Here is a 22,104-nt window from a genome sequence, read left to right as displayed (position 1 = left end):
ATTCAAAAGAAAATAACACTCATTGTTGGCTCAACACTGATGTGGAGCCTGTACAGAGAATCATCTAGATAATTATAATATAATAATACTTGACAGTTATTATTCATAATAAACATATTCCACTGCTAATAAATAATAATAATATCAATTATATTTATAAAAAAAAACTTTTTCATATAATATATATTTATAAACTGTAAAATAAAAACAAAATGTTCATTGATTAAATTATTTATTTCAGTTATTTAAGTTGATGTGATAGTATAAGATTTCACTTCATATATATATTTTTAAAATTACATTATATTATAATGCATATTGTTCTCTACTCCATGACACATATTCAACATGTAAATTTACCATCAGTGTTTATTGAAAATAACTCCATAAACTAATAAAAAACGTCAACCATTCAAAATGTTTTGGCGGAACTTTCATGAATCATGGTCACGTGACAAGTGCCATGGACCAGTCAGCACACAGCACGAGCGCTGCAGGGACTATATATGTATCTGAGCTCCACCGCTGCGATTCATTCTTGTTCCTAAACCAGTTGAGAGAAGCCTGAGCGATGGCCAGTACCAAGCGGACCGGAGCGCTCCAGCATCACTTCCAGGGAGATCCAGACCGCCGTCCACATGCTGCTCCCCTTAGAGCTGGCCAAGCACGCCGTGTCTGAGGGCACCAAGGCTGTTTCCAAGTACACCAGCTCCAAGTAATCCCAGTGCTCACCCTGAAACCAAAGGTCCTTTTCAGGACCACCCACACTTTCTCAAAAAAGGCTTTTCCATTTCTCAAAAGTCACATGATACAAGTTCATTATTCATTCTTGTATGTTTATAAATACATTATGAACACACCAGTAAAGATTACATTTCGTACAGTGATTACTGTAGATTGTTATATTAATTCATAAATATAAATTATCAGCTATTAAATATAATTTTATACCTGTATTGTTCAACCAACATGTATTCCTTTATATCTCTGCATATGTATTGGGTTTTCAATTTATGGGAAACATTAAACAAAACAAATATGGAGCATATACAAGAAATACTCCACTTATCTATATCCATGTTTGACATTGAATAGAATCGAGTCATAGGAAGCAAAGCATAAATATAAAGCTGCAGCTTCATCAAATACGGAATTCAAGTCATGTTTGACATTAAATAATAGAATACTAAATCAATTCACATAAATATAAATAACCAATGTGGTATGTGGACATGTTATACACAATTATAATGCATTTATTGTGAAGTGTACATAAATCATTCAACACATGCAAACAAGAAACTCTGGATACTTTGATCATATTTGCATGCTGACAATAGTATAATATACAATATATTAACAAATATATTATAGTATTGTGATTAGAAGATGTTATATAACCATAGTGTATTCATAGCAAAGTGTAAATATTTGCCATACAGCGGATGGTGGTTTGTTGTTCTGGCCGTTTAGCATGTCGTATTTGAGTTGAGTATGTGCCACTAACCCTAAGCTGTTCGCCGGACAAGTAGAACAAGCTGTAATGACTCCCTGTGCTTCAGTCCTGGTGTTAAAGCTTCACAGTGGACGTAGAGGAGGCCACACTGGCCCTACGCTGCAAGTCATACAAACATGCTTTAGTCTTTCTGCTGGAAAATTTTATTCAATTATATCTGAAAAAAATACATAATAAACATAATATTGCAGACAAATGCAGGTCTACCTCTTTTCAATAAGTTGCTATTCTTTTTCCTTCGGTATTTTGCCACTTCATTTAAAAATAACTCACAATACAATTTGCATTTTCTCTGTGTTCTTTGTTCCAATTGAAGTAGATTCATTTTACGTTTCATTAGTAACATTTCTATCTTGCAGAACTGAGTTATTTGTTTCCAGTAGGATGTTTTTTTTAACAAATCAGATAAGGTCAGATTGAAAACCAAAGTATATGATCCCGATCCATCTACAATTTTACTAAGACATGACTTAATTATATGATCCACACAAATGTAGAAGACAACTTCGCAATATAAAATATAAGCCATTATTCCACAGATGCATTTAATTTCACTAAATATATAATTACACCCTACATACATTTTAAACAGTTTACCATTAAGATGTATTATATAACATCTTAAAACTTTGTCTTCATGAGTTCAGTTTGATGACAAACTTTGATCTTTTTCCCCCCAAGAGCTTGAAGCCTCTGAGGCCAGTCCACGATGATTTACAACAATCTCGTGGCGGAGATGTGTAACTACATGAAACTTACATAAAGGAAATGACAAGTATTTATTCGAGAACAGTAATGGTTCTTGAAATGGAACTGCAAAATGGTGGGAGGGTGAGGAGGATGAATTTATAAAATAATGAATTTGTGTGTGGAGTATTTAATTTAAAATGGACCACGGCCTATTTGAGTGAAGTTCTGGTTTATGACGTTCTGCAGAAGGCCCAGATCCACTTGGAACGGTGCACTACTGCTTCTAGGAGTAGAACAAACAATTTATTGTTGTTAGTAAACGTTTACAAATCCAAGTTTCTAATATTACTAAAAAATATATTTTATAATTAGATATGGTGCATACGCCACAGACCACTTTTGATCAGATTTAGTCTAAGATCCAGAGGAATCATTTTAACTAGTAATCATTTTGATGGGGACCGCTGGGACCTCTTGTGGCAAAATATTTCTTGGAGCTCCCGTGTCTCCATGTGACTGGTGTTTCATGGAGAAACTCAACCTGATCTCACTAAAGTCTCCTGAGAACAGTACAAGGTTTAATTACGTGTAAATACATCTCAATTAATGGTTTTTAATGGGTGAGAGTCTCTGGTTTGTACATTTGAAGGTTTGATTCCCAAGTGAGCTTTTGGATGCTGCCAGTTAAAAGCACCTGGAGAGCTTCTGACATATATGAACCACACATCACACATCAAAATACAATTGTAAAGATTAAAAACAAATGTGTATTCTTTACACTGAGTCATCATACAGCTGTTTTTCATAACAGTCTGTGTTACTCAGATGAAAGGTAAACTAAAATATTATTCATGTTATTAATATACAGTGTCTAATTCAAATATAGAGTTTAAATATAAATATTGAAAATAAATTATTTGAGATCATGTATGGAAAATTTGGGTTAAGGAGGAAACATTTCATCTAGTTTTTGGCTGATTTTTAACACACTCCAAGCCTTCCAAATCATTGTAGAAGACCTCTATATAGAAACAATTACAAAATAAATGGTGGTTTTATAGAATCATTCATTTTAAAATATGATCTTTTGTTGATTTTAATATATAAGGAATTTCTAAAAAATAAAGTTCTGACCAACCAATGCATGGTGAAGTTATAGAGTTTAATTCAATAAAATAAAAGTAGCAGTGAGCAAGATTGATCTCGGAAAGGGTTGCCCTCTTAATGTCATGAATGACTCTCTCTCTCTCTCTCTCTCTCTTTCTCTCTCTCTCTCTCACACACACACACACACACACACACATTTCTCTTTTCTTGCTGCTATTGTCACATTAATTTTAGATTGTTCCGATTTTATCATGTTTTCGTCCGGAGGAGTTATTTCAATCAGTTATTGATGAATATTAAATATTGTCTTTGCAGGTTCAAATTTTAAAACATGTTTATTTATCAATCATACAGAATAAGCAACACATTACTGTTCATGAAACCTGTTACTGTTGCATTTGTCTCCGCTCTTACCATCCGCAGTACTTCCAGATGACTGAGAAAGGAACTGGGGGATGACAGTAGGTGTCCTTTAATGTTCCTGTGTGGGGCAGACACCAGCTGTGTTCCAATGAATGGTTATTTGTTTATTTGATTATACATAGTGATTGCCGTTAATTTATAGAACAAATGCTCTGAGCTCTAGGAGACGTTCCACAAAGCTCTACACTAACAGCTCTGGGGATGGGAGCCAAACACTTGTTGGTTGGAAACACTCCAGAATCAACACAAGGAGGTTTAATCAGCAGTTTGGACGCAGTGATGTGTCTTCAGCTGTAAGGACCAAGTGAAACTCTTCAAACACTGTGGACAGCGGTACAGTTTAGTTCCTGTGTGAATATGCTGTAGTAGTTTGAGTTTATTTTATTTTTTATTTTTTGAAGCTCTTTCCACACTGTACACACTGTACGGTTTCTCTCCTGTGTGGACACGTTGATGTCGGTTCAGATCAGCTTTGGTGTTGAACCTCTTTCCACACTGCTGCCGGTACAGTTTCTCTCCTGTGTGACAACGCTGATGCTCTGTAAGTTTATTTTTGACATAAAATCACTTTCCACACTGTTCACATTGATATGATCTCTCTCCTGAATTAATACGCTGATGTATGTTGAGTTTTTGGATTACAAGTCTTTTCACAATGTTGACAGTGGAATGATCTCTCTCCAGTGTGGATAGTCTGATGTGGTTTCAGACTACTTGGCCACCTGAAGGTTTTCCCCACACTGGTCACAACTGTGACCAGTGTGGGGAAAACCACAACTGTGACCAGTGTGGTGTTCTTGGTGTGTCTTTCTGTTTCCTGGTGGTTCCAGAGGTTCTTATTGGCAGAGAGGCTGCAGAGGGGAGTAGACTCTCTGCTCTGATCCCTCCACTTCTCTGCTGTTTGACGTAAAGCTCACTGTGACGCTCCTTAATGTGTTGATGGAGGAAGAGCTGAGACAAGAAGGAGGACAGACACCCAGGACAGGAAAATCCCAGAGTCCGGACAGACTGGGATTTCACTCCTTGAAGACGAGAGGGAGAAAAAACAATGGATTACAACAAGTCTGAGGGGGGCCCCAGTAAATTAACATGTTGAGTGCCACTTTGGCAATAACCTTTCAAATCTTCAATCAACAATGAAGAAATTAATTAACAGCAATGCCAAATTGATAGAAGTTTGTAGAATTAAAAGACAATATGACATAGTAATCCATATATTTGAGACAAAAATGTGCTCCCCCACAATAGCAGGGGTGTGCATGGTTTGGATTGGATGTGCTTGGTCGATTCACGCCACACGGCCTGCAATTTCTACCCCACAGACCAAGTGAGTTCATTACGCACTGGTGTTTGTGCGGTGAGCGGGGCATGGGTGTGTGGTGGGCTGAGGGCCAGCCAGTTGTGCCCCCTCCCAGCTGTGCTCGGGTCCTGCCGGCTTTCCCCCGGTGCTGGGTGATGTCTGGCCTGCTGTGGACCAGCAGGGCTGTGGAGAGTGCTGTCAGGTGCCATCCAGGGCCCCTGCTTGACAGCTAGGCATTGTGAGCCTGAGTCAGGGCTTCTCTGGGGGTTTGGGGTTCTTCCATGGCAGCGGTGCTTTGGGCTCAGGATGTTCTTGCGGCCGTGGGGTGTCACACAGTCTCTTTTCTTGTTGTTACAGGAAGGAGCGACATGCCATAATGATTGTTAGAACCTTTACCGAGTTAATCACGTTGTCAAATACCCCATCTTGGAGAAGCAGGAGGATTTAAATGTATATTTCATACAACACAGTAAATTAATTCTATTATATAATTATAGAACCCAGAATCGCGATTGTGGCACCTCCCCTTGTGGCTGCCTGCGTGAGCACCTTGTGTCGATTACGCACATTTTGGTATAATTTAGTATTTTTAGAGCTTATAAAGCTTATTGTGCGTAATCACCGGGTGTCATGACATTTCACTGCATATATGTATGACCGTATGTATATGTATGTGACAAATATTCTCTTGAACTTGAACAATAATGATTAGTTGTTTAGTTGAACAAAACATGGTATGATAGTCCTCCAAAGAGGGGTGATAGATGGCGGTCATACATGTATAACAGAAATGTTGTTCTATTGTCATTCCACATGTCATCCAAAGGACCAAGTTAATGTCAGTGGTTCTTGATGATTATATAACTATCTTCAGAGTGGGAAAGGTACTATGACTGTGAGCCTTTTTTTTTTGGTTAAAATTAGTCAACAAATCAAGAAGGCGTCATTATTATTGGCTAAAATATTTTCCTTGGCTTCCTATTTATAATTTGACTGTAGTTCTTACTTCACTGTGGAAGAGACAGCAAAGCAATGTAGGCTATAACTTTCATTCATTATCCCAATACATTATTACTCAACTGTTAACATCAATGAAATAAAGTAAGCGTACGCACAGGGACCGGCTTTTGAATGAATTATCAGCCAACATTCCTTTAAAGGCAGTCTCTTAATTTATGTCATTCAGAGGTGAACAGTACCCAAGTACTTTTCATTAAAACAACGGTACATCACATTGTATACAACAGTACACCTGAACCCTTACTTTGAAGATGAAACGTCCACACATACAAGTTAAGGTTAGTTGATGAAAATGATGTGCTTTGCACCATAATTTAACTGCTAAACATTTTGACCAAAACATTTTTAGGTTATTGCACCAAGGCTGGAATGCTTCAAAGTATTTAAATGGCTGACGTTTGTAGTAAATGAAGGGGGATAATACCTGAGATTTAAGGATGCAATAACCGTATCCAAGTACGCTGTTCTCAAGCATTGTACTTAAACAGCTCAGAACTTGAAGAGCATACAAAGCGGCTTAAAATTTGCTATCAAACTGCACATCCAACACTACACAGTGCACCTGTAAATATAATTTAGAATGGAGGACTTTTACCACAGTTCTATTTCATCAAAATACATTTCCCTTTGCGTTGTATACTTTGTTCACCACTGATTGCATCTGTCTTGCATTTGAGGTGAGACATTTGAAGTTAAAGATTTCAAGGGACATTTTCGGGACAGACGGCTTTGTAGGAGAAAAAATAAAAAGTTACCTGACTGAAGTTCTCTCATCTCCTTCCAAACTTCATCACTGTCGTCAGTCTGCTCAGCACTAGTTGGTTCCAAATCAGAATATGGATCTGAGCTACTGGTTGCTTCTGAAACTCCACTGTCCTCTCTGTTCTCCTCAGTTTGGCTTTGGTGAGCGCCCTCTTCATCATCAGATCGCTGGTGCAGGTCTGGAGGTAAAAATACAGATACACAGGAAGAAGTCTCACTCTACTATATACATTTTTATTAAGCTTTCAAGGTTTCTATTCATTTCAATCTACAGGGCAGATCTGCACACCGCACGGTGTTTGGCCGTCTGTAGCTCAGTCAAATCTACTTTCTTGAGGAGGAGAAGCGGCGGACACAGCATGGAAGTTGGTCAAATACTAACTTTTTAAAATTGTATCGATATTATTATATATTTAAACTCATGTGTTTTTTCGGAAGGGAATTAATCATTCAGCCCTAGATTTCACCAATTTTAGAATAGAAAAAAAATAGAAACTCAATATGTGGCGGTCAATGTTGATATTTTTATAAAAAAAAACAAAAAAAAAAAACGTGAATCAATGCCTGGTTGCATTTCGTGGTCAGTGTCCATTCAGACAATAGATACCAAACTAAACTGCTCAGACACACAACATAGCTGGGACATAAACCTGGGTAACAGTTTAAATTATAACCAAATTCAGAGGTTTTAAATTGCTGGCGACAATTTCAAACATAAAGGTTGTCAGTAAATTTGAACATAACAGGAGGGTTAAGTGATTAATGCAGCATTCCACTGAAGTTGGAAAGAAACAAACAGTTAAGATGGAACTGACTCAGTAGAAGAGCTTGGTGGGAGAAGAAAAACAAACAGTTACCTGACCGAGGTTCTGTGGTCTCTATCCAACCTCCATCAATGTCTTCATTCTCAGGTTCAGAACAGTGCGAAGAGAGGAGCTGCTCAGCACCACTTGGTTCTAAAGCAGCAGCTGGATCTTCTGGAACTACTTCTATTTATATTTCTACTACTTCTGCTTCCATCTGTTAGGTTGAGGTGCTGGCTAGAGGTTCTGCCTCTCTGTTCTCCTCAGTTTGGCACTGATGAAGCTAGGAACACTGAGCGCACTCTTCATCATGTTCCATCTTCAGAGGGAACTCCTCCTCTTCCTCTTTAATGGGTGGGGGCTCTGGCACCTGCTGGCCCAGGCTGGGGCTCCACTCCTGCTGCTCAGGGGGAAGCTCCTCTTTACAGACCGAGAGCTGCTGGAGCTGTGGAGGGAACGCTGCCAAAAAAAATAACCATGAAAATCACACAATCGCTGACAACTGCACACTTGAAAAATATGATTGTAACTTTTAATTACTGTGATAGAGTGCAGTTATATGACTTCGCCAGTAGAGGGACTCTATCTTAAGTAAATGCTACTTTGCCCTCTCTGTGATGTGTTGTACTGATAGCCAGCCTGGCATGTTACGGCCGTGCCACATGTTGTTGAAGACGATTAATAAAAGGTGAACAAACCAGGAGTTGGTCTCTGTTACCTGACGGCAAAATACCAAGATACCACAATTACCTTCATGGCCTATTCATAAATCTGAATTTAATACATTTGAAGACTTTGTCAGAAGCTGCAGACACCCTGATGAAACATTTAACTGTTGAACAGGGGGATGCAAAGGTTTCGAGGGTACAGACCTGCAGTGTGCAGCACAACCTAAGGACTCCAAGCAGCGTTCAGTAACTGTGTGTTGCTCAATGTTTTCTCTTTTAAAGCGACAAACTTTCTTTTCGTATTCTGAAAGCGTTTCTTCACTCAAGCTCCAGATGTGCCCCACATCTGCCCTCTCTGGCCGCTAGAGCATCGCCCTCAACGCCTCCACTCTGCATCTTCTCTGCTCTGGGGGAGAAGAAACACAAAACACCCATAAAATAAATAAACAGATGTAACAGATGTAATTTTGGCAAACGTTGGTGCTATTCTGACTAACTTACTAACAGCTCCACCACTAACACTGTTACTGCTGTTGCAGGTGCGTGACATCATCACGTAGCACCGTAGATCCTGGAAATCTGTGTTGTTTACATTGCTAGTCCAGAAAAAGCGGTTTATAAAATGTCAAAAACACATCCCGCTAAACTACTCCCCCTGGTGTATCTGTTCTCCTTTTTTCTCTTTCCACTACCTTCGTGTGGCTTACAATGTACAGCCCAACTCATACATACTTTTGTATTATAGGATACCATGTAATTATGTGTATGACTATAAACCTGTTTGCATTGAGTATGTTATACTTGTATGATTTGTAATTTTGCATACTACATAAAATATATACTTATTGTATCATATTATATAATTGATCATACTATACTGATACAATATTCTATCGTATATGTATATGTATATTGTATTACACATTATATCATAGCTTATATTATTTCATTTATTATATAGTTCAATATATTTTATAACCTGTATATGGTTGAACTGTCGCTTAACATTTTGCTCTATTAGTTTTTTTGCACACATAGGCCATCAGCGCCCACATACATTCTGCAACTGTATGTGCGTATTGTATATTGCTTATTTTAAATCGCACATTCAAAATTAAGGACATTTATTATGTGGATTTCTTCATACAACCTATTATCACAATCAAATATTGTGTTCCCCCACTATAAAGAGAAGACAATAATGTTGTCTCACCACAACATCTTTGGGAGCCCGAGCAGCAAAGGATGATGGCAGCTCCCCCTCCATCAGAATGATTGACAGTTTGTTATGTGTTACTATTAAATCATTAGTAATTAAACCATGTGCTATTAATATCAATCCCAGTGTGCCTGCTTCCACATCTGCTCTGCATCCACTAACTTGCGCGCGTTGGCCATGGTTTTCTTCTTGTAAACGAGAACCTTTCTCCTCGTATTCTGAGATGTTTTTTCCGAATAATTTTAAAATCTTCTCCACAGCTGCAGCCAGAGGACAGCTGATACCTGCTCTCAGGGTTTCTAACCTCCACATTCTAATACGGGGATGGAAACTGCTGCGGGGACCAAGGAAACACGATAAAGAAACGAGCCTTTCTCCAGACTTGCGGACTTGGAAGTTCAGACTTGGCAAGTACGACTCGGGAGTACAGACTCCTGGGGACCAATACCATTACCACCTCTTGGTGCGAAATGCATTCTGGGATATTTGGCTGTCCCAAGTCCACAGAAGTCACCACATCCTCGATTAAATGGGTGGAGCAAGTCCACATCCGGGCATTTCGACTGGACTTGGCTGGATGCGTACTTTGAATTGCAACAGTACTTGGGCTGCAACTGATGACGTTTCACAAGTCCACAAGAACAAAAGTAGAGACAAGAACGCAGATTGAGAAAGCACCACGATAAAGAAACGAGCTTCCGGACTTCGGTGTGTCGCTGAAAATGTTCCCCCGGAAACAGGGACTACATAGTTCCGTTTCCGCTTCTTCCAGTCCAAAGGATACTGGATTGAATAGCCGTTTCGCAATACCAAGTACGCGAAGTCCGGACTTGCGGACTTGGTAGTTCAGACTTGGCAAGTTCGACTCAGGAGTACGGAATCCCAGGGACGGGAGGACGCAGGACGGTCATTCTGCGAAATGCATTCTGGGATACTTGGCTGTTCCAAGTCCACACAAGTCACCACTGATGCATCCTCGATAAAATGGGCGGAGCAAGTCCACATCCGGGCATTTGGACTGGACTTGGCTTGATGCGTACTTTGAATTGGAACAGTACTTGGGCTGCAACTGATGACGCTTCACAAGTCCACAAGAACACAAGTACAGACAAGAACGCAGATTGAGAAAGGGCCAATGTGTCTTATTAAAAAAAACAATTCAAATATCCTATCTATCGTTTTGATATTTATTACCTATTCAATTATTAGTAATCAGCGCCTCCACTCTCTGCATTTCCTCTGCTCCGCGGGGGAAGAAACACAAAAGATCCATCAAATAATAAATAAAATAAATTAATACAAATAAAAACAAGTACTAAAGTTACAAACTATAACAAAAGTTTGACAAACGTTGGTGCTACGCCGGCTAATAGGACTTCCAGTTTGTCGCTGAAAATGATCCCCGGAAATTACACTGACTACATGGTTCCGATCCTCCTTGCACTGACTACATGGTTCCGAACCTCCGGGAATTGACTTCTTTAGTGTGAGTTTGTTTATCCACTAGAAGGCAGTAGTGGTCGAGAGTGAGGGACTGTATTTATATTATGGGATGGAGAAATACATGAGTGCCTCAAGTACAAACAGCCTATCACACTGTATCTACAGATGATGCATGCAGCTGGTACATTACTATTATATTGATATGTAACTATAGATGATATTTATATATGTGCAATGTTCACACGTGTCTGCAGTTCTGTATGTTACATTGTATGATTATTTTCCAGTAGAAACGTGATGTTAAATATATCGGTAGTCACTATAAAGTACCCTACATATTCTTTTTAATGAGCGTTAGAAGATAGTCCCTCCATAAAAAATATAAATACATAACCATGAACAACGTTATTGATGAGATGGAAATGGTGAAGGAGGGTTCGCGCTCTACAAAGATGTTGGTGGCTCATAAAAGAAGCTTTGGGTTGTTTTTGGGAAGTGATCCAGCAGATTTACTGTGCCTTGGCGGCCTTCTCAATCTTCTTTGGGACCAGAACAGCCTGGATGTTTGGCAGGACGCCGCCCTGAGCGATGGTCACTCCACCCAGCAGCTTGTTGAGCTCCTCGTCGTTGCGAACGGCCAGCTGCAGGTGGGATGATACGGGTCTTCTTGTTGTCACGGGCAGCGTTTCCAGCCAACTCCAAGATCTCAGCGGTCAGATACTCCAGCACGGCCGCCAGGTAGACGGGAGCGCCGGCACCGACACGCCGGGCATAGTTGCCTTTGCGCAACAGCCTGTGAATTGCAGCCGACGGGAATGTCATGTTCAGGGGTGTAGCTTTTTAGCTCTTAACCTCATGCGAGGTGTGCTGACTTCGCCGTTGTGATCTTTCTCTCTTGAACATAGGTGTCGCCACCTTTCTCCTTTCTCAATGCCATGTACGCTTGTTTTTCTGGTTTTCCCAACGGAGTCATGATGCATTTTCCACGAGAGTACGAATGCATGGTATACAACAACATCCACATACAATTAACAGAGCAGCATCGTTAATTAAGCATGATAAAATGAGGGCATTTCATTTGGAAAACATGTAGTCGAACCAAACAGTGATGTGATCGTCTATTCCTGCATTTTCTTTTAGTTCTACACTCAGTGAGCGGAGTAACAATTCCACCTACTGGTTCCTGTGTTTATAAGCACATTACTCTATGCCCCATAATCAATATGGGTATCTTTAACATCATCCAGCCACCAGTTACTCATTAGTCTGGGGACGGAGGAACACACATATTTCTCATTCCACTGGTACTGCTCCTGCCCTGTGGAATCACACTTTATTATGGAACAGAAATCAACCTTGAATGCCAGGGTTTGTCCTCATAGGCCTAATCGACGGGAACTGTTTATTTTGTTTGTCCCCACTCTGCGACCTTTGTCATATACTAGTCATACGAATTGGGGTCCCACTTGGTAGGAATATGTATACTGTGTAGGGTCCAGGACTTCTACTAGGGCAAACAAGAAAAACAATTTCCACATGGTTAATTACAGAATGCTTGTGTCTTTCAGCTGGATCCTTGTTTCTGTGAGAGTTCTTGCGGGTGGGGTGGCAGGGGCGCAGTGTGGGAGGTGGTGCCAGAGATCACCAGTTCTACCTTTGACCTTTACTGCATGTGAGGTGGCCAAAAATACATACCAAGGTCCAGTCCACCTTTTCTCGGGCCACTTCCGTTTGTGGACCTTGATGTGGACCCAGTATCTGGGACTGACCACCACGGGTGTGGGGCAGTCTGGGGCGGTGTTCTTGATCTGTGAATACAAAACTCGAGATACTGCGGTCAGTGCTTTGAAATATTCAGAAAAACCTTCCTGGAAATCATAAAAAGCGGGTGATTTAGCTGGTAGTCTGTGAGGACCTGGCATGGGGCGGCCTGTCCATATCTCGTGTGGGCTGAGATGTGTTCGACTATGGGGTGTAGGCTGTCTTGGGGTTGTAGGGAGGGTGCTGGTTCCGGTGTGTCCCTTCATCGGGTAGCAGGGAGGGGTAGCGGGACAGGTTTCTACCACCACCCTGATTGGGATGGAATTTCACAAATTCCTGATCATGAAACATTGGCGCAGTTGTGGCCTTGAGCACAACTGCAGCCTCATTACGGAGCTCAATGGTGTTGTGTGTGGGGGATGGGTTGATTGCAATAATGCCTTTGAATGGCAGGAGAACAAAAGACAGGGAAAAAAAAAAATAACTCAGATGTTCACTCAATCCGTTACTGGTGCAGCTGCACCAATAGTGGTGGTCTAGTGGGATAGGTTATAACAGGTCAACCTTCTTTCTTTATATTTTATGATTATTATTATTATTTTTTTAATCCTCTCCTTTTGCCTAAAGCAATTTGAGGAGATTTTCATACACACACACGCACACACAAACTCTCGAAAACACACAGACTCTCTCAAACACACACACGCCCGCAGTCTCTCTCAGATACACACAGACACACACGCACTTTTATGCTCGGTCACGTGAACCGGGCCTTTCACCCTTTAATACTTGGTTTCTCTAAGAACCGGGTATTCCACCCCTAAATGCTTGGCTTTATTAATAAGCGGGGCCCTTCACCCTTTAATGCTTGGTTTCTTTACTAAAAAAAATAACCGGGCCTCCCACCCTTAAATGCTTGGTTTCTTTACTAAAATAAAAAAAACAGGGCATCTCACCATTAAATGCTTGGTTTCTTTACTAAAAAAACCCAAAACGGGCCTCCCACGCTTAATGACATTACCGACTATCAACTACACTTCTGAAGCCTGAGTTTAACAATTTTCATCACCGGACATCACTCAGTTTAAGCACACTGGAGGTCTTTCAACAGACGGGCCTCAACAGTACGTGGAATTACTTAGCGAGTAAACATTTTTCATCACCAAACGTTGCTCAGTTTGGGCACACTGGATGTATTCTCATCAAACGGGCCAAAACGGTACATGGAATTAGTTAACACACAGCTGCTTCGGAGGAGGGGCCCCTGACCCGTTCTCTTAACTTCCTTTACTACCGTTCCCCTCAAACAATCCAATTTCTCGTCTCCACAATATTTAACAATTATTATTCATGCATCATTCAACAATACATCCCCCAAAACCACAAAGTTGTTCGTCCAACCTTAAACAGTACAACACTTCCACCTAAGATATTCCTATCTAATCTATGCAGACTTCATGAGTTGGCTCTGCTCACCTTTTAGCGGATACCCATGGAAGAATCACTGTTCAGGCTTTCGGAACTCCTCTGATTCAAGATTCAAGATTCAAAATTGTTATTCGTCACTTACATATACATACTTTCATACATATATGCAGTGAAATGGAATGCAACGCACCCGGTGATTACACACAATATGTCCTAGGAAAAATTTCTAATAGCCTAACTAACTGACTCCTAAAACGTAATACAGTAAGTCGAATACTTATAGAATAAAATAAAAATATATAGAATAAAATAAAATACAATAAAAATAAAATGAAATAAAATGGAATAGATAGAGGGAATATGCTTATGTATATGGGATAGGCAATTATGTATATACAGATATGTGCATTAAAGTGGCATGTGAATTAAAGTGGCGTGTGAATAAAGTGAGGTAGTGTTTGGGATAATACAGCACAGTATACAACAGTACGGCGCAGCAATATGGCATCACGAACAACCCTGAAAAGTGACACAGTATGCGGTACAGTATGCTACATACAGTACAGAAGGTAGTGGAGCCTATGTGTATAACTCAGTTTGGACCCCTGGTGAGGTCAGCATTGACAGTTGTAATGGCTTGCGGGAAAGAACTCCATCTCAGTCTCTCTGTTCTCACTGTGTGACTGCGGAGGCGCTTGCCTGACCGCAGCAGCTGGAACAGTCCGTTGTTTGGGTGATGAGGATCCTTCATGATCCTGCGGGCTCTGCTACTACACCTCCTGGTGCATAATTCCTGCAAGGGGGGGAGGGTAGTTCCAGTGGTACGTTTGGCTGAGCAGTACAGCTCCGAAACCAGGCAGTAAGAATGAAAGAAAGATTGAAAGAAAGATTGAGACCCGGAATTTCCTCAGCTGCCTGAGGTGGTAAAGACGCTGCCTCGCCTTTCTCACCAGAGTGTCTGTGTGTACAGTCCATGTTAAGTCCTCTGTGATGTGGACTCCCAGGTATTTGAAGCTGCTCACCCTATCGACAGAAGTCCCATTAATCACCAGGGGCGCGTACATCCTCGATTGTGATCCTCGCCTAAAGTCCACAATCAGCTCCTTGGTTTTGCTGACGTTCAGGTGGAGGCTGTTGTCCTGGCACCAGAGTGACAGGTCAGCCACCTCCTCACGGTAGGCCTTCTCATCGCAGTCGGTGATCAGGCCAATGACCACGGTGTCGTCAGCAAACTTGATGATGGTGTTGGAGCTGGACCTGGCCACACAGTCATGTGTGTACAGGGAGTACAGTAGGGGGCTGAGGACGCAGCCCTGGGGGGATCCTGTATTCAGGGTGAGGGAGCTTGACATCTGCTTCCCCACCCTGACCACCTGGGGGCGGGCTGTGAGGAAGTCCAGGATCCAGGCGCACAGCGGAGCATTCAGTCCGAGCTCCATCAGCTTGACAGCCAGTCTGGTGGGGACTATGGTGTTGAAAGCTGAACTATAATCAATGAACAGCATTCTCACATAGGTCCCCTTCTGGCCATCCAGGTGCGTGAGCGTGGTGTGCAGTACCTGGGAGACCGCGTCATCCGTGGATCTGTTTTGCCGGTACGCGAACTGCAACGGATCCAAGGTGCGGGGGAGGGAGGCGCAGATATAATCCTTAATCAGCCTCTCGAAACACTTCATGATCACCGAGGTGAGGGCCACTGGACGGTAGTCATTCAGGCAGGCAGGAAAGGCGAACTTCGGGACAGGAACGACGGTGGACTTCTTGAAGCAGGAAGGGACCACTGATTCAGCCAGGGAGATGTTGAATATTGAAGTGAACACCGGAGCTAGCTGGTTAGCACAGGTCTTCAGTACGCGCCCAGATATGCTGTCTGGGCCCGCAGCTTTCCTGGTGTTCACCCCATCAGAGCCCTCCTGACCTCGTGCACGGACACTGAGAGTGTGCGCTCATCCCCAGCGGTGTAACTCCAATTAGCCGGCGAGCAAGCGGTGTTGTTGCCAGACTCGAACCACGCATAAAAGGAGTTCAGTTGGTTGGCTAGGGAGGCGTCCACACTCGTGGCTGGGGAGGAGCTGCTCTTGTAGTTTGTTATTGTTCGCAGCCCCTCCCACAAGCGTCTTGTGTCCCCCCAATCCATCTGTAGCTCCACGGTCCCTCTGTACGTCCGTTTAGCGACCCTCACCGCCCTCCGCAGATTGTACGATGCCGCTTTGTAATTGACCATATTTCCAGATACAAGACCGTCATCATTGTTTGTGGCACGGTGGCGCAGTGCATTGCACTGCTGCCTCACAGCAAGAAGGTCCTGGGTTCGATTCCCACCTGGGGCGCTGTTGGCACTGTGCTTCGGCGGGTTATCTCCCAAATAGGAGCCTTTCTGTGTGGAGTTTGCATGTGCTCACATGGGGTTTCCTCCACCTCACGTCAGTAAGGGCCCCCTCAAAAACATGCACCCATCATCGTCTGACCAGCGATGGACATTTATCGGCGCGTCCACATATGCTGCCCACTGCTCCTGGCTGTGCCCCCGGAGGAAGGACAAGCCAGGATGGGTCAAAAGCAAAGGATCCATTTCACCGGCCACCATCAAAGCGTGTGTGTTGTAATGTGTTGTGTTGCGTGACGAATAAAGACTCTTTCTTCTTCTAAGCGGCCGTGCGAGCATTCAGAGCGCAGCGGATGGATTTATCAACCCACGGTTTCTGCTTTGGAAATATCCGAACTTCACCGTGGGAATGATATTATCCGCTAGCGTAGTCCCAGTCTACGTCAGTCAGAGCGTCCTGAAGCGCAGCCTCCGATTGGTCCATCCACCGCTTCACATCCCTCGTCACCACCAGTTCTCCTGCGATCAGAGGCCTGTAAACAGGAACCAGCGTGATCTGATTTTCTGAAGGCAGGGAGCGAGATGGTCTTGTATCTGTTCTTGTACTGTGTGTAACAATGGTCCAAAGTTCTATCTCCCCTGGTGGCACACGTGATGTGTTGGTGGAAATTAGGCAGAACTCTTTTAAGGTTCGCCCAGTTAAAGTCCCCAGTCACCACCACAGCCGCATCGGGATGTCTGTTCTGAAATCCGCACAACACATCGTACAGGACCGACAGAGCTGCGTTGGTGTCTGCTTGCGGTGGGATATAAACGGCTGTAATGATGACCGTGCTAAATTCCCGGGGAAGATAAAATGGACGGCATATGATGGTCAGCTGTTCCAGGTTCGGCGAGCAGGAGTGGGAGAGGAATCTGGTGTTGTTGGCGTTACACCAGCGGTTGTTTACCATTAGGCAGACGCCTCCACCTTTGGATTTCCCCGACTCTCCCGTTCTGTCGCTGCGGAACACGGAGAAGGCCTCGGCTGGACGTATGGCTTCATCCGGCACCAGTAGGTTCAACCATGTTTCCGTCAGACAGAGGACGCAACAGTTCCTCGTGTCTTGCTGGAATTAAATCCTCGCTCGAAGTTCATCCATCTTGTTCTCCAGTGACTGGACGTTAGCAAGAAGGATGCTTGGCAGAGGTTGACGGTAAGGTTGCGTCCTCATTCTGACCCGAATGCCGCCTCGTTTACCTCGGTGCTTCCTTCGTGGGCCCGATCGTGGAACAGCGGCTCCATTTTTGTTGTTGTTGTTGTTGTTGTTGGGAGTGTTCCCGTGTAGGATTTCCGCTGGCCACTCTGCTTCCACGGATAAAAAGTCCCAAAGTTGTAAGTTTAGGGAAATTTTTTTATCCAAGAGTGCATCGCGGTCGTATGAGGTAACTGGCGAAGCTTTTTTGGCGTACATAATGATAAAAAATGGAAAAAAATACTAAAAAGTGCAAGAGGCAACCGGAGCGCCGGCGCAGGCGACCGCTAGGGGCGGCGCCACTATCACCACTGCAGTCTTGTAATGGGATCACTTTGGGGTCAGCAATTTGTCGTGTTCAAAATTTCCAAATCCAGAATGATGCGTTGAAACTGGAACTTTGAGCTATGGAGAGTTTATTGGGCGGTTTGAGAATCTACCATAAAAAAAATCCTTTATAGTAATATAGTAGCACAGTAGTATAGATAGTAATGTATATAAATGCATTCATGTAATGTATACTGTAATATACACACATTGATTTGTTCAATGGATTAGTTCAATCGGTAATGTTATATAGAGTAGATGTGTTGCGAGGTGTATATATATATATATATACATATATTTACTCACAGGAACTGCACGGCACAACACAGCCTGCTATATCTTGCAAGGGAAGCTGCTATTGGTCAGATCTGAACAGAGACCTCGCGGCTCGCGCGCTGTTAAATCTCCTATTATGTGATTGGCCCAAACTGAGGCTGCTGACACGAACCCATCGCTGATTGGATAAATTATTATTTAAAAAGTCAGCCAAAACTCAAAGCTTTTAGACAATGACAATGGCGGCTTATTATATTATATGTTAGGGTTAGGGTTAGGGTTTTTTTTTTTTTCCTCAACACTTATATTTTATATATATCACAAAATTCATAATTTATGAAATTACAATCTACAGGATATAGAAAAAGGTTATTCAAACAATCACATAAATGTATGAGACATGCATCAAGAGCGAGCTCAGAAACAGGTCATTGTTCAATATAGTGTTTTGAATTTGATTATGAAATTATTTCCACATTTTATTTATATAAGTTAAACTATCTTTCAGTTAATTGTAACTGTTGGCCAAATTGCAGCAGAAGAGTTATATATATAATAACAATTTCAATTTTATTTTTATTTAATAATGCTATTATTTGTATTTATTTTATATTTAACAAATACACATCGATTTTAAGCTATTGACAATGAAATACCGAAGACCAGAACCTGGAATTGTGCAAACCATGTCACAACATTATTCCTGTAAAATCCTAAAATATAGATCCATGTGTGATGCAGAGGTGTGCGGATAGATACATACATTGATACTAAGGCTTGTAGACAATTCCATAGTCAATGGGATCAAAACCAAAAATGGGATCAATTCATTATCCTCACTCCAATAGTTTTGTCCTCCATGTGGATTTTCAGACTAGAGTTTGTCCACGTGGTTAACGCGAGATTTCTGCACGCACCAAACATGAGCGGCCACGCACCACCTGATCGACACCAGCCCATCCACATGTCGATATCGGGAGCTTGTATCAGATCTATCAACTTGTAACCTTTTCGCCGAATTAATATCTTTGACGACTGTGTGGTGGCTCTTAAAAGAGACGTTTTTGTTGGAGTGCGGTGCGTGTGTCGAGGCGCGCTCTCCGCGGATGCGGCGGGCCTGCTGGATGTCCTTGGGCATGATGGGGACTCTCTTGGCGTGGATGGCGCACAGGTTGGTGTCCTCAAACATACCGACCAGGTAAGCCTCGCTGGCCTCCTGAAGAGCCATGACAGTGGAGCTCTGGAAGCGCAGGTTGGTCTTGAAGGATTTATTGTGTTTTAGATTTTCTGCAATTTTATGTTTTACATTTTTTGCATATATTGTGTATTTTCATTTTTAGCATTTTCTGCATTCATTGTGTTTTTCATTTTTACCATTCTATTTGGATGTTTTACATTTCATGTTTTAGTATTTATGTTTTACAATGTGTTTTATATTATTATCTCTTTATGTGATTAAATGGGTGGCATGTAAAAAATTATCTAAATCTATTTAATCACATAAACATATATGCACACACAGAATGAAGAACACAACCTCAGTCACATCTTTTTTTCCAGCACACAGTGTTAATTCCCACAGACATGCCAACCTTGGATTCCTCTGCTGCTATTGTTGTTTTCGGCCTTGCCACAATGCAGGTGCAAGAGCAGGAAGAACACCCCTCCACTCCACTACTTCACGCATCAAAAAGTTTGCCTTATCTTGAACATGTACAAATCAGTGACGCCAAACTGACCATATATTATTTCTAACTCCCCAAAATAAAGTGTTCGTCTCAGGCAGCTGCTCTCGAGCACATCTTTGATCTGACCCTTGCACAAGTAAAAACCAATATCTGCCTCTTTATTTAAAACCATCGACTGACAAACTGCAGATTAAAGTGAACCTTTAATTTTTGTAACAGAGGTTGTGTTCCATTCTGAGACTGGCTGTGTGATTGGCTGTTGCCTTCAGTAACTGCTGAGAACTGTTTTAACAAAGAAAAACGTTGAACACTATCAGTGCCAGGAAGGCATACATTGAGTGTTTGCACAGCTTACTATTTACAGCACTATGCCCCTCAATCATATTGCTGGGTGTTTCTCTCATTCAATGATTTAACAGTCCAACTCCGGTCACAGGTAAAATCTTACTGTGCTAAAAAACAAACCACAATGCTCTGTCAAGCCCCCTGGGATTATTCTTATCTTCACATAAGGTTGAGTGAGATGGTATGTGATCTGGCCTTTACAATACAATTTTTTTACAATCATTTGAAAGAATAATCTCTTCATGTGAGCACTGAGAGACTCATTAAAACCCCAAAGCAATGTGTTTTAAAAGCTACGTAACATACAAAGAGGCTATTGTCCTATATAAAACATATGAAACATCATTCAAAGAATTGATCATCTGCATTTTTCTCTCACAAACCTCTAGCTCATCAGAGATGCTATCACTTGGGTGGAAGATATAGGTCAACCACTTATGGTGGTAGGCCTCGATCAGGCCAAAGCCTTTGATAGGGTTTAATGGGGTTTAATGTCAAAGGCTTTAGAGGGAATAGGTTTAGGGAATGGTTTTGTTTGGGGGGGCTGCGTATGTTGTATGCGGCCGTGGGGAACCAGTTCGTGTTAACGGTCCCCTCGGCAAATTTTTTGGTTGCATTCAGGGGTAAGACAGGGGTGTCTGCTTTCACTCCTGCTCTACATCCTTTACATGGCGCCCATAGCGGCAGCCATTCAGGCTGACCTGTGAGTGAGAGGTCTGCTGGTACCAGGCAATGGTGGCCTCAGGGTCAAACAGTATCAGTATGCGGATGATACTACTCTGCTACTGGAAAGTGACGCCTGCCTGCTCCTTTCCTTCGCGATCTTCCAGGTTTTGGCCAAGTTTCTGGCGAGGACTTAAATCTCGTAATATCTTCGGTCGTTCTTTGGGCGGTGGAGGGGAGGGACAGACGTACTAGGGGGGCTGTCGCTCTGCGTGGGACCTCTGGGATTACCAGGGTGGACTTTGTGGCAGCCCACAGCACCACGGCCAATTGGAACAGCTGAATTGAAGCAGTCCAGAAGAGAGTTGCCCTCTGGAAATCCATAATTAATGGATTGTGTAGATGGAATTATGATCAGGCAACATTTGAGAAATGCACACTTGGAAAATATGAAACGCCTGCATGATTTACACGGTTACACGTCGGTTATTTTTTTTAACTATTATCCCCTACATATTAAACATTTCAATTATATTATTCTGAGAAAACTGCCTTGTCCGAACTCAGAAAGATCGTAAGGAAGCAACTAATCACACTTGGGCGGGCTGAGTGGCACCAAAGGAAGGGTAAGGAAAGTGCCCGAAAACACAGGGCATTCATTTCCAACTCCTTTGGCTTCACCAAGAAACTACTGGGGCAGAAGAAAAGCGGCAACCTCATGTGCTCTTTAGAGGAGGTCAACTACCACCTAAACATCACCTTCAGCAACACTGCAAGGGAGCAAGACCTTGGCCTATGTGAGGCACTCGTAAAACCTCCAGTGCCAGTGACCCAATTCAACACTTCTGGGCCCACCCTGAAAGAGGTCAAAGAAGTAGTAATGGCTACAAGAGCATGTTCTGCCACGGGTCCCAGCTGAGTTCCCTACAGGGTCTATAAGCTGTGCCCAAGGCTACTTGTGCGACTTTGGAAGTTCCTGAAGTTGATCTGGCGGAGAGGAAAGGTCGCTGCCCAGTGGAGGTCTGCGGAGGGTGTCTGGATACCAAAAGAAGATAACTCAAATAACATTGAGCAGTTCTGTATTATCTCACTGCTCTGCTTCGA

This window comes from Zeus faber (assembly GCF_960531495.2).
Source record: "Zeus faber genome assembly, contig: SCAFFOLD_40, whole genome shotgun sequence".
Classification (NCBI taxonomy): domain Eukaryota; kingdom Metazoa; phylum Chordata; class Actinopteri; order Zeiformes; family Zeidae; genus Zeus; species Zeus faber.
The sequence above is the reverse complement of the archived record's forward strand: the minus strand, read 5'-3'. Positions refer to the sequence as shown.